The following is a 12,479-nucleotide window of genomic DNA, read 5'->3' on the forward strand; positions in this document are numbered from 1 at the left end:
ATGGATTTTTATTTGGACTTCATGTAATGGACATACACAAAATTGGCAAAATTGGTGAAGTGAAATGAAAAAAAGAAATACTTAAAAACAAATTACAAACGGAAAAGTGGTGCGTAGATACAGTTGAAGACGGAAGTTTACCTACACTTAGGTTGGAGTCATGAAAACTCGTTTTTTGACCACTCCACAAATGTCTTGTTAACAAACTATAGTTTTGGCAAGTCAGTTAGGACATCTACTTTGTGCATGACACAAGTAATTTTTCCAACAATTACTTACAGACAGATTAGTTCAGTTATAAATCTCTGTATCACAATTCTAGTGGGCCAGAAGTTTACAAGCACTAAGTTGACTGTGCCAATAAACAGCTTGAAAATGATGTCATGGCTTTAGAAGCTTTTGATAGGCTAATTGACATAATTTGAGTCAATTGGAGGTTTACCTGTGGATGTATTTCAGGGTCTTCCTTCAAACTCAGTGCCTCTTTGCTTGACATCATGGGAAAATTAAAAGAAATCAGCCAAGACCTCAAAAACACAATTGTAGACCTCCACAAGTCTGATTCATCCTTGGGAGAAATTTCCTTACGGCTGAAGGTACCACGTTCATCTGTACAAAAAATAGTACGCAAGTATAAACACCATGGGACCACGCAGCCGTCATAGCGCTCAGGAAAGAAACACGTTCTGTCTCCTAGAGATGAACGTACTTTGGTGCGAAAAGTGCAAATCAATAAAGTGGTGATCCAAACTGACCTAAGACAGGGAATTTGTCAGGAATTGTGAAAAACTGAGTTTAAATGTATTTGGCTAAGGTGTATGTAAACTTCTGACTTCAAATGTATGTATTAACCCCCTTTACTATGAAGCCCCTAAATAAGATCTAGTGCAACCAATTACCTTCAGAAATCACATAATTAGTTAAATAAAGTCCACCAATCTAAGTGTCACATGATCTGTCACATGATCTCAGTATATATACACCTGTTCTGAAAGGCGGCAGAGTCTGCAACACCACCAAGCAATCGGCACCATGAAGACCAAGGAGCTCTCCAAACAAGTCAGGGACAAAGTTGTGGAGAAGTACAGATCAGGGTTGGGTTATAAAAAAATATCCGAAGCTTTGAACATCCCACGGCGTACCAAAAACTCCATTATTAAACAATTTAAAGAATATGGCACCACAACAAACTTGCCAAGAGAAGGCTGCCCACCAACACTCACAGACCAGGCAAGGAGGGCATTAATCAGAGAGGCAACAAAAATACCAAAGATAACCCTGAAGGAGCTGCAAAGCTCCACAGAGGAGATTGTAATATCTGTCCATAGGACCACTTTAAGCCGTACACTCCACCGAGCTTGGCTTTACGGAAGAGTGGCCCGAAAAAAATCCATGTTTGGTGTTCACCAAAAGGCATGTGGGAGACTCCACAAACATATGGAAGAAGGTACTCTGGTCAGATGGGACTAAAATTGAGCTTTTTAGCCATCAAGGAAAACGCTATGTCTGGCACAAACCCAACACCTCTCATCACCCCAAGAATACCATCCCCACAGTCAAGCATGGTAGTGGCAGAATCATGCTGTGGGGATGTTTTTCATCGGCAGGGACTGGGATACTGGTCAGAATTGAAGGAATGATGGATGGCGCTAAATACAGGGAAATTCTTGAGGGAAATCTGTTTCAGTCTTCCAGAGATTTGAGAGTGGGACTGAGGTTCGTCTTCCAGCAGGACAATGACCCTAAGCAACACTCAAGTGATTTAAGGGGAAACATTTAAATGTCTTGGAATGGCCTAGTCAAAGCCCAGACCTCAATTGATAATCTGTGGTTTGCCTTAAAGATTGCTGTACACCAGCGGAACCCATCCAACTTGAAGGAGCTGGAGCAGTTTTGCCTTGAAGAATGGGCAAAAATCCCAGTGGCTAGATGTGCCAATCTTATAGAGACATACCCCACATACCCCAAGAGACTTGCACTATAATTGCTGCAAAAGGTGGCTCTACAAAGTATTGACTTTTAGGGGGGTGAATAGTTATGCGCGCTCAAGTTTTCAGTTTTTTTGTCTTATTTCTTGTTTGTTTCACAAATAATATTTTGCATCTTCAGAGTGGTCGGCATGTTGTGTAAATCAAATGATACAAATACCCCCAAAAATATATTTTTATTCCAGGTTGTAAGGCAACAAAATAGGAAAAATGCCAACGTGGGTGAATACTTTCCCAAGCCACTGTATCACTACTGAAAGTTTAACTAGCTAACTTTTCTGATCAATAAAGCTTAATGAGATCCATGTGGATTCTCTTCTGTGTTCATTACATGACCAACACACAATAAAACATTTTAAAAACAGAAAAGAACAGGATTGGGTGTTTCATGCAGCAGGAGCCACGTTTGGAGGAACAGATGCAGTGTCAGTTGAATTAAATTAAACTGAATTGACTAGAACCATAGATTATCATGTGATGATATTTCAAGACAAAGAGCAGATATTACACTCAATGTTTTGTTTTTATTCAGTGAGGACATTTTTCTTTAAATAACACATAATTATCATTACACAGTTTATTAAAGCTGGTGATTCCCAAATGATGATACTTACAGTAACAATGCTAATCAGAAGTGCCTTGCATGCTGAAGAACGGTTCTCATAGAAAAAAATAGAGGCCCTTTCAAAACCAACCCCTAACTAGCCCCTTCTTGTAGGCAACCCTGTTCCTGGAGTGTCTCAGGTACTGCAGGATTTTGTTCCAACTAGGCACCATACCAGACCAACTGAGCTAATTGATCAGTTCAGTAATTGCCTAAATTCAACACACCTGGTCTTCCATCAAAAACATGAAGTACCTGCGGCATTCCCGTAAGCTAAATATGATGTGGCTGTGCATGGCACTGATTTGTGTGTGTGTGTGCGTGCGTGCGAGCAAGTAGAAAAAACATGTTAACTCACCCTACTTGAAGAGAAACGCTAAAGACATCCTCCTGTATTTCATGTTGTTGAAACTGTCTATGACTCTCATACAGCACACGCACAAGTAGAACAGCCAGACAGTTCACCAGATGTAGAAATCTGAAGCATTCATTTGGCATTTCCACTCACCACCAAATACTGTATGTTGATGAGAGGAAGCCCAGTGTCCGGCAGTGGGAAAAGATGGAGCAAGATGGATTTTGGCTGACATTCTGCAAATTTTCTCATTGATGAAACATTTGATCTCAATTCAGTTCTCTGTTCCCAAAACTAAAATCTCTTACGAACAGATTACACAAAGTTTTGTAGACCGCCCTTTGCCAAAGTTACATTTTTTTTATTGTTTAGAAGGAGTGCAAGGGTGAATTGAGTTGTTGCACATGCACACTTCACAGAAGGAGTTCCCTAATGGAATATGTAAATATTTGGCTAAAATGCTTGCTCGCTAGCCTAAATTCCTTTCGTGGGCAACAATGCGCCAGGCTTGTTAGTTAACATTAGCCTACTACGTCTAGCTACATATTGAACTTCCATCCCCTCAGGCCAGGGGGACAATGTATGAATTTATGGTTGGATCAGAATCGCTGTTATAATCATTGTTGTGTATGGAAAATTAAGTAAAATCACAAGTCCAAATCTCTATTTCCATCCATTGCTAATTTAAGAAAGGGACAATTTTAGCTAGCTAGCCACCGGAGGACAACGGTAAAAAGAGATGAAGCCAAATCCAACTGGCTTCCTTTGACATTTTATTTTTGTGTGCCAGAGCCATTCACAGTTGAGCTCACTCAGTTTAGCTCAATGCTGATTGTTTATCATTTTATTTTATTTTTTTAATCATGGGAGGCCAAATGCTTTCTGGCTTCCCTTGCATTCAGTGCTACGGGTGGCAACAATGTCATAATCTTTTTGTCAAGACAGCATCAGATAGCAGGGCTACACATACTAAGAAAGATGGCCTTTGTTTCGCTCGCTCTGATGCTTTCTCCAGTGAGATACATTCAGCCTCTTGCAAATTGAAGGAAAAGTATGAAAAACAGAGAGACAAGGATTAATCATTTTATGTTTATTGCTGGGGAAGCCTGGCTTCCCTTTGCATCCATGAATATACACCGATGGTAGAATCTAAACTGTGGGCTAAGTTACCGTGACTTTTAATTTAATTTATCAATTGAACTACCTAGGTATGTGTACTGTACATGCAATGTGAAAAGTGTATGCATGGCTTCAAAACATCATAATAGCCTAGATAATTTTATTTAACTAGGCAAGTCAGTTAAGAACAAATACTTACTTTATAATGATGGCCTACTCCAGCCAAACCCTCCCTTAACCCGGATGATGCTGAGCCAAATGTGCACCGCCCTATGGGACTCCCAATCACGCTATACAGCCTGGGATCAAACCAGGGTTTGTAGTGACACCTCTAGCGCTGAGATGCAGTGCCTAAGACTGCTTCGCCACTCGGGAGAAAACGCTCTTACCCTGAAGAATCAAAATCGATTTCCTGACACTATGAACATTCTAAAAATAAAAATGTAATTGTAAAATAAAGCATTAAAAAAATACTTGGGTGACATTTTCTGTACAAAAACAGCCCTCACAATGACCAAAGTTTCCCCTAAATAGCCCTCACGCTATAGCCTGGTGGAACCAGCCTGATTGCTGCGTTCAACATTCTATTTCACTTTCACGTCGAAGAATGCTGACTGCAGCGATCAGGCTGGTTCCAACAGGCTACTCACAATTTGTAAAGTTTGGAATGTTGCAGCTTGGGCAATTGCAGACATTGAGCTCAGTGCTGACATAATATTTTGCTCTTTATATTCTAACCACACCTGTCACCAATGAATTGAAGTATATTTGAAAATATTCCCAAAACTCTAACAGCATTATTTTCAAAAACAAAAAGTTAAAACTATGCATCGCAGAACTATGCAAAATATATAAGGAAACAACATATACCAGATACACAATTGGACTTGCGAATAATAAAGAAGTAGGCTATGCAGGTTACTTACAGTTTGCTGTTCAATTCTAGGTTTTGGAGTGTAGATCTGTCAGGTACTTAATAAGAGGTTAATGGGAGTCTGCCCAGAGAACACCTACCTCAGTTGCCTTTATCCTGTCAGGCTATGTGATGTCTGTCACAAACTCAGCCCCAGGCACAACCAATAAACCCTGGGTTGCTGATGCTTTCAATAGTCTATTGAGAGGCTTTGAAGCCACCGGTTGGTCATATTGGCACTCACCAGTAGGAGCAATGCTCCATAGGAATGAATGAAATTCTACAGTACTTCAATTAAAGGTACATTATGCAGAAATCTCTCTGCCATTTCCTGGTTGCTAAAATTCGAATAGTTTGCCTAAGATAAGTTTGTGACAAAACAAGCAAGTATAGTGTGGAGAGTCATTGTACCATCGAAACAGCTGTGAAATATGTTTTCAATAACCAAAAATATTGTATTTTCAGCTGTTTGAAGCTGGTGAACAAAACCAAAAGTAAAAGATGCAAAAACAAAAGTTAAGAATGGGAAGAATAGAAATTGTGCACATGGCATAGATCTAAGCTTCTTAGAATTGATTTCAATGATAATGACAGATCTATAACTCAAATTTCTGTCTGAATTTGGTGGGGTCACCCAAAAAGTGACCTATTGCAGCTTTAAATGTTTCAGGACAAAATTACATGTATTTAAGTATTTTTTTCTTGAGCAGGGGGACCTTGCGGGCGCTGCAGGATTTCAGTCCTTCACGGCGTAGTGTGTTACAAATTGTTTTCTTGGTGACTATGGTCCCAGCTGCCTTGAGATCATAGACAAGATCCTCCCGTGCAGTTCTGGGCTGATTCCTCACCGTTCTCATGATCATTGCCACTCCACGAGGTGAGATCTTGCATGGAGCCCCAGGCCGAGGGAGATTGACAGTTCTTTTATGTTTCTTCCATTTGCGAATAATCACACCATCTGTTGTCACCTTGTCACCAAGCTGCTTGGTGATGGTCTTGTAGCCCATTCCAGCCTTGTGTAGGTCTACAATCTTGTCGCTGACATCCTTGGAGATCTCTTTGGTCTTGGCCATGGTGGAGAGTTTGGAATCTGATTGATTGATTGCTTCTGTGGACAGGTGTCTTTTATACAGGTAACCAGCTGAGATTAGGAGCACTCCCTTTAAGAGTGTGCTCCTAGTCTCAGCTCGTTACCTGTATAAAAGACACCTGGGAACCAGAAATCTTTCTGATTGAGAGAAGGTCAAATACTTATTTCCCTCATTAAAATGCAAATCAATTTATAACATTTTTGAGATGCGTTTTTCTGGATTTTTTTGTTGTTATTCTGTCTCTCACTGTTGAAATAAACCTACCATTTAAAATGATTGACTGATCATTTCTTTGTCAGTGGGCAAACGTACAAAATCAGCAGGGGATCAACTGCTTTTTTCCCTCACTGTAGATACTTTTGTACCCGTTTCCTCCAGCATCTTCACAAGGTCCTTTGCTGTTGTTCTGGGATTGATTTGCACTTTTCGCACCAAAGTACGTTCATCTCCAGGAGACAGAACGCGTTTCCTTCCTGTATGATAACTGCGTGGTCCAATGGTGATTATACTTGCATACTATTGTTTGTACCAATGAACGTGGTACCTTCAGGCGTTTGGAAATTTCTCCCAAGGATGAACCAGACTTGTGGAGGTCCACAATTTTTTTTCTGAAGTCTTGGCTGATTTCTTTTGATTTTCTCATGATGTCAAGTAAAGAGGCACTAAGTTTGAAGGTAGGCCTTGAAATATATCCACATGTACACCTCCAATTGACTCAAATGATGTAAATTAGCCTATCAGAAGCTTCTAAAGCCATGTCATAATTTTCAGAAATTTTCCAATCTGTTTATAGGCACAGTCAACTTAGTGTATGTAATCGTCTGACCCACTGGAATTGTGATACAGTGAATTATAAGGGAAATAATCTGTCTGTTAACAATTGATAGAACAATTACTTGTCTCATGCAGAAAGTACATGTCCTAACCGACTTGCCAAAACAACAGTTTGTTAACAAGACATTTGTGGAGTGTTTGAAAAACTAGTTTTAATGACTCCAACCTAAGTATGTAAACTTCCTACTTCAACTGTACCACCATAAGTGCAGCTTAAGTCACATGATTTTACATTTCAACTTCCTGCCCCTGTCACCACCACAATTACTACCATTAGGGGTGGTGAAAAAAACGTATACTCAAAGCACAGAGATTTGAAGAAGACCATTTATACACCACATCCCCACCTCTTCTGCAGAAATGTTACTTCCCCTTTAGGTCTATCCCTCCTGTTATGCTACCATCTCTTTGAGTGTGATTTAGCAGCCTAAGTCACATGATTTCATAGAAAATGGGACTTTGCATTTGAACTCCTGTTAGAATAATTTGTATGGGTTAGGATAATTACTTAAGTGTTCCACTCTGAAATTGTAGGATAGGGGGAAAAGTTTGATAGTTATGAGAAGATAAAACCAGGAGGGGGGTAGATCGGTTAGGATTGTAAAACTTTGAGGTTATACCCTTTAGTAGGGATATAAACAGAGTGAAGTTGTAGAGTAGGTAATAGAACATTTTTGGAGGGTTTCAAACCAAGAGGGTCATAAAGGGGGTGTGGAGGTGAAAGCCTTGAAGAATGTGGCAACTTTTATGGTTCTTTGTGATTAGTGGAAAAGTACTGGTTGTTTGAGAAGGGAGTGGTCTAAAGATAGGAATGTATGTGTGTATTATAAAAGGACTGAGTCCAAATTTTTTACTTTAGAACGGTCTCTGAATAAACTGTACAGACCTTTTGCAGAAAGCCGAGTCCTTGCCTAATTATTCTTAACCCAGTGTCTTACAAACCTTGGGGATTAGTCAAAGCTTATTGAATTATCATTGGGATTCAAAATTCCACCTGCCATCTAGACACTTTTGTGTTGACTTGAAAGTGTCAGTAATGCATCACGTTTCTAAGTTGATACAACATGAGGGAATAAATTGACTGTGGTGCATAGTAGATAATGAGGCTTTCTTTCAATTATGAGAACCATGGTTCTGTGAGGTCCTAAGAACACCACAATACAGAATTATCACATGGATGAAGTAATTAATTACATTATGTCCCTTAAGGAAATTTGCTTGACAAATGCTTGATGGCTGAAATGTGTCCATTTGAGTGTTAATAATACATCTAAGTAATATTTTATTAGTGAATGTTAATAATACATCTAAGTAATACTTTATTAGTGAGCGTTAATAATACATCTAAGTAATATTTTATTAGTGAGTGTTAATAATACATCTAAGTAATACTTTATTAGTGAGTGTTAATAACCTCACATGGGTAAGGGGGCACTATTTTCACCTCCGGATGAAAAGCGTGCCCAAAGTAAACTGCCTGTTACTCAGGCCCAGAAGCTAAGATATGCATGTAATTGGTAGATTTGGATGGAAAACACTCTAAAGTTTCCAAAACTGTTAGAATAATGTCTGTGAGTATAACAGAACTGATATGGCAGGCAAAAACCTGAGAGAAATCCATCCAGGAAGTGGGATTGTTTATGTTTGTAGTTTTCCATTGACTGCCTTTACAGTATCCAATGACTTAGGACTCAGATTGCACTTTCTATGGCTTCCACTAGATGTCAACAGTCTTTAGAAATTGTTTCAGGCTTGAATTCTGAAAAAGGAGAGAGTAAGACCACTGAGTCAGTGGATAGTGGAAAGTCCCCAGACCTGTTTACTGCGTGCGACTGAGTGTGCGCCTCTCTTGTTTTTCTTTTATATTGACCAAGCTATTGTCCGGTTTAAATATTATTGATTATTATGACTAAAAACAACCTGAGGATTGATTATAAACATCGTTTGACATGTTTCTACGAACCTTACTGACACTTTTTGGATTTTTCGTCTGCCTTTTGTGACCGCCTTGGAGCCATTGGATTACTGAACAAAACGCGCCAACAAAACTGAGGTTTTTGGATATAAAGAGGGACTTTATCGAACAAAACAAACATGTATTGGGTAACTGGGAGTCTTGTGAGTGCAACCATATGAAGATTATCAAAGGTAAGTGATTCATTTTATCGCTATTTCTGACTTTTGTTACTCCTCTACTTGGCTGGTAACTGTTTGTAATGTTTTGTGTGCTGGGCGCTAACCTAGATAATCGTATGGTATGCTTTCGCCGTAAAGACTTTTTGAAATCTGACACAACGGTTGGATTAACAAGAAGTTAATCTTTAAGCCAATGTATAACACTTGTATGTTTTCTGAATTTTTATTATGAGTATTTCTGTTTTTGAATTTGGCGCTCTGCAATTTCACCGGATGTTGGTTTTGATACTTAATGATATTTTAATAAAACTGTATTTCTGGGTGACTTTCACTTGAGTCATTTTCTATTAAGGTATTTTTACTTTAACTTGAAAGTATGACAAATGGGTACTTTTTTCACCACTGGTGGTGACCTCAATATTTCATATCTCCTGACTTGTTTCTACAGTAAGACATCCATATAGATGTCTTTCTCCAAGTGTTCAGTCTAGATAGTCCAGTGATGATGTATAGTCTGTGATTAGGTTATTTTCGGGGCAGAGCTACTTTCCTGTTCATGTGAGAGGTTTTGAAGTGTAGATCTAGCAGTTTTTATTCAAGTTTTTTTGTTGTTGCCATTTTAGGTGTTTGAATATTCTTACTGTATGAGAGAACCTTTATATGTCGGTTCCTTGTGATGCCCAGACCCAGACAGACCCATAGGTACATTCCTGCTTTTCTGTTATCAAATCTGTTACTAGGAAGTAACCCCTCAAGGTCTGTTACATTTTCTCATGCAACAAGGCACACATACGTTATTTCTATCCAGCAAAATACAATCTATTGTCCAATGTTCCCTTCAGTAGCTTTTTAGCCTGACAGGCAGAAATACCCTTAACTTCCATCTTTACTCAGGGAAATGTACAATTCTGTGCTCTCAAATGTGCGATACCCAGATCTATCTTTATGTTCATTCTGTAAGTAGTGATGACTAAAATATATTTCCAAGGATTTTATCCTGTAGATTCTGAGAAGAGATATGAGTTAATGTGTAGTGTTCTCTGGATTGGCTGAAGAGCGTGGCTGCCTTGAATTGTTCCAGTTAATGTATTTAGGCCCTTTTCCAGGTTGATAGGAAAGGCAATGCAAACTTTCACTCTTTTATACTCTAACAGTTCTCAATATTAGTTGTTCCAAATGTTTGGTTTACTCTGTGTATATAGAGGAAGATTTAAATATCAAGTAATGAAGTCAAACAACTTGTAGAATGTACAGCACTGTTAGCTATGGACTCTCATTGTGTTCTGCATCTATTTACTATAGCTGCCACTCCAGCTCCCACTGCTGCACCAACTCTCACACCAATTGGGCCCCCAACTATTCCCACAACTGCTCCGATTATGGCACCTTTCCTTAATATTTCAGCTTTCTCTCTAGCTTCACGTTCCTGTTTTCTCCTCAGCTTCTCTTCTTCTTCCCTTAGACGCTCTCCTTCAAACCTTGCCTTCAGTTCTTCCATCTCTCTGAGTCTCTGCTCTTCGCTCTCTTTCAGGAGCCTCTCCTTCTCTTCCTCAATCACCCTCTCTGCATCTTGGAACATCTCAGTGGTGTAGTGACTTCCTCCATTCAACTTCACCATCTTGTTTATCTTGTCAAGAAGCTCAGTGACCTGAGATGGATTCTGATCATTGTTTTTGAAAACATGATATCCACCATTACATTTGGCAATTAAAGTCTCCAGATCTGTATTTCCATTCAGGAAGTCTTCAATTGTTTCATCATCATCATCAAGAAGGTCTCCATTTGTGAAGAGAACCATGGTGTATTTCGATGCTTCAACACCAAATAATTTCTGAATTATCTTCACTGTTTCCTTCTCCTCGTCAGTGAATCTTCCCAGCGCGATCACAACCAGGAACACATGAGGACCAGGAGCGGAGAAAAACAGGCACTGTGAGATCTCTTTCACTGCCTCCTCCCGTGTTAACTTAGTGTCAAACAAGCCAGGTGTGTCGATAACAGCTACACTTTGCCCACCCACCCACCTCTCCTCTTTTCTTTTCACATGTTGATGTCACAGAATTAGACCACATTTTTGACTCAAAAGTTTCTCTCCCCAGGATGGTGTTTCCTGATGCACTCTTCCCAGCTCCCGTCTTCCCCACCAGAACAATCCGGACGTCCTCATTTTGTTCTGTTGGATAAGAAGGAAAGATTGTGACTTTAGAAAGAATTCTAACGTTGATATTCTTTCTGTTTGGTCATCTTATGGAACACCTACTAAACATGTTCAGTCTCACATTACTTCTTAGACATTGATGGTCTATAGAATATTAACTGTAAGCAAATTAACAATGACATTATCTATAAATGAAGCTACATGTAATCCTCCATTCATTTTATTAAAATGTATTAAAAATGTAATAAAAAACAAAATATTTTGTGAAAACCCACAACAACAAAAAAAGTTTCCATCTCTGTCTTGTAGCCTACATACAGTGATGTGAAGAGTAAGAACTCACCAGTCATGTTTGGTTTTTGGAATGCTGTCAAGCTCTTCTCAGGTCTAGTGTTCCCAACCAGAGCGACCAGGGTCTCTGTTGGATGAAAAATAAAATGTTGTTACTGTAGAGAGAGAAGTGTGATGTTGATCTGTAGAGAGAGAAGTGTGATGCTGATCTGTAGAGAGGTCTGAAGTGTGATGTTGATCTGTAGAGAGAAATGTTATCTTACAGAACAGCTACTAAAGCTACCTTTTCTGTCTCACATTGCTTCTTAAACTTGCATTTTTGGTCTATAAAATACAAAACTCTAAGAAAATGTACAATGACATTATCTACAGGTAACAGCCAAAAATAAAGGAAACACCACTGACAGAGCTGTCATTGTCCATTTCTTGCCTACCCACCAAGTTTCCACATTTGGCGAATATGGCAGCAGTGTCTTACTACCTTGGATAGAACACCAGTTTAACAGCCGCAATAGAAGCGAGTAAAATGCGTCTGAAAGAAAGTTGGGGATACAACCAATTTTCCATGTATGTTTTTGGACTTTCTCAGAAATCCTAATGACAGGAGATTTTCAAAATGTCGACACAGAAGGTGTGAAGATGAATCTGAAGATGGAAAGGAGATCTACGCTACAACTGATGAGTCTGTGGTCTCAAAGGGCTCTCTGACATCAATGCTGGAATGAGACAAGGAAGAGGCAGACATGAGTATGCTTTCATCTTAAAGATGCCCTTCATAACAGGTGCACAGACCATTATAATTTCAAAAGTGGATACAGACATCATTGTCCTCCTTGCTGGTCTGTTCTACTATCTTACCAAGGATTATCCAACCATAAAGCTATGGGTTGCTTTTGGTATGGGGGAAAAGTTATTTGGAGATTTGTATCATCACCATCTACGAGAAGCTTGGAATGCACAAGTGTTTGCCTTTGTCAGGCTTCCACACAT

At 39.3% G+C, this 12,479-nt stretch overlaps 1 pseudogene; it reads right to left on the reverse strand.

Moving 5' to 3' along the window:
* Positions 1 to 10,095: 10,095 nt before the first annotated feature.
* Positions 10,096 to 11,681, reverse strand: LOC115202403 (GTPase IMAP family member 7-like; annotated as a pseudogene).
* Between the last annotated feature and the right edge of the window lie 798 nt (positions 11,682 to 12,479).

The sequence above is a fragment of the Salmo trutta genome, chromosome 11, assembly GCF_901001165.1.
Source record: "Salmo trutta chromosome 11, fSalTru1.1, whole genome shotgun sequence".
Taxonomy (NCBI): domain Eukaryota; kingdom Metazoa; phylum Chordata; class Actinopteri; order Salmoniformes; family Salmonidae; genus Salmo; species Salmo trutta.